The 2,161-nt window shown below is 46.1% G+C and overlaps 1 protein-coding gene across 2 annotated transcripts in view; it reads right to left on the bottom strand.

The window, feature by feature from the left end:
* Positions 1–2,161, bottom strand: part of LOC118478217 (voltage-dependent calcium channel type A subunit alpha-1-like) — a 14,872-nt gene that overhangs the window by 9,378 nt on the left and 3,333 nt on the right. The window lies entirely within an intron of this gene.

Raw genomic sequence — 2,161 nt, 5'->3', positions numbered from 1 at the left:
TGACACACACGTCACATGACCCACACGTCACATGACACACACGTCACATGACCCACACGTCACATGACACACACGTCACACGACACACGTCACATGACACACACGTCACATGACACACGCGTCACATGACACACACGTCACATGACCCACACGTCACATGACCCACACGTCACATGACCCACACGTCACATGACACACACGTCACATGACCCACACGTCACATGACACACACGTCACATGACCCACACGTCACATGACACACACGTCACATGACACACACGTCACATGACACACACGTCACATGACCCACACGTCCCATGCTCAGCTATGCACGATGTATGCTCGACATGCCAAGGGCTGTACTAGATCTCACACTCTCACACTCTCACACTCGCACACTCTCACACTCTCAGAAATAAATGATTTCCGACACGAAAAAAGAAATAACAGACAGACAAACTAACTAATAAAACAAACAAACAAACAAACAAACCATCTAGGTTTTTAGCAAATATGCACTGAGCCGATGACAGTAAGAAAAGGAAATAGAATTGTGTATATATATATATATATATATGATAATATATTTAAATATAAAAACACAAACACACACACACGTAAATTACAATATATTATACAATATGTAAATAATACATGATATATATCACTATATACATACATATAGATCTAGATCTAGATGGAATGCGTTATGGGAAATATAAATAAAAAAAACCAATTTGACATTTGGTACATGCCAGTTAGAGAACAGAAGTGAGAAAACAACGGTCACATGAGACAAGCTAGAATCAACTCTCGACAGCAGCGTCGCTGAAATGTGGCAAACGATGCATGTTTAACGGTCCCTTGTAACGCTGTCAGGGTATTTAAGAGGCGGGATCTACGAATGAAACGTCCATCTCTCAAACTGAAAGGACAGAACCAAATGGGGAAATTATTTCCCAAGGACACAACGTCGGACCGAGCTAGGGCTCGAATCCCCTAACCCGCAATCTCAGGATTACGAGTCCTGTAGCCTAACCACTAGACCACCGACACTCTCACGGTTACGAGTCCAGTAGCCTAACCACTAGACCACCGACAACCTCACGATTACGAGTCCGGTAGCCTAACCACTAGACCACCGACAACCTCACGATTACGAGTCCGGTAGCCTAACCACTAGACCACCGACAACCTCACGATTACAAGTCCAGTATCGTAACCACTACCCACTTCTCACGCCACGACTACAAACAAAGATGGTTCATAACAAGATAGTTCACTCAGCCAAAAAAGTGTCCGCGCTGCAGTCTTTGTCTTGAAGCTCTCTTTCGTTTCTCCAGAAGAAAACTAGGATCACACAAGTAGGGTAACTCTGTTTGCCAAGTCCGAGCTCTCTCAAAGAGGACACCACCGGATATTGAGGACACTTTTGAAAATTGGCTCAAAGAGAGGAGTGAACTATCTTGTTATACACAATATTTGCTACAAGTTTGCAGAGCTGCTGTTTCTTGACAGCGAGTTGGCAGCACCCCAACTGTGACCAAAGGTCAGTGGATAAGACAGAGAGCCTGAAAACAAGATGAACATTCGCACCCAGACGTCAAACTAGAGCGACGACCTGCAGAAAAAACAATTGGTCATGCTGTTGGAACATGGTCAAACGTAAAGTTGTTCCCGCATCCGATCCGGACATTGGGGATTGCCTTGTTAGTGAGACAACTTCCTGGGCTTTCGGCATATCGTGGTAGGGTGGCCAGTTCCTTTCCTCGCCGCCTTTACTTCCCCAACTAGAAGTCAGGTACCCATTACTGGGCAGGAGGGGGCGAAAAAGATTAGAGTCAGAACGGAGCCTCGAACCCGGACTTTCCGCTTCGGAGACGAGCGCACTAACCGCTCAGCCACCGCACCCTCACAATATGGTTAAGTTCTCATATTATTGTTGGATTTACGATGTCACAGACCGGTGTCCAATTCTCCACTGGGTAGAACTAGTTATCGAGATTCTCGGTCTGTCTGCTCGGGTGGTGTATCCGTCTTCCCCTGAGTTGACCCTGACAGGCAGGGTCGGAAGCCCGCCTCCTAAATGATCTAACTTGTGTCGATTGGGGTGTAAAAAACAAGTTGATACAACCGATGAGTGGGGAGAGCAGAGGTGGGG

This window comes from Aplysia californica, unplaced genomic scaffold, assembly GCF_000002075.1.
Source record: "Aplysia californica isolate F4 #8 unplaced genomic scaffold, AplCal3.0 scaffold00016, whole genome shotgun sequence".
Taxonomy (NCBI): domain Eukaryota; kingdom Metazoa; phylum Mollusca; class Gastropoda; order Aplysiida; family Aplysiidae; genus Aplysia; species Aplysia californica.
This window is presented reverse-complemented; position numbering and strand designations above follow the sequence as displayed.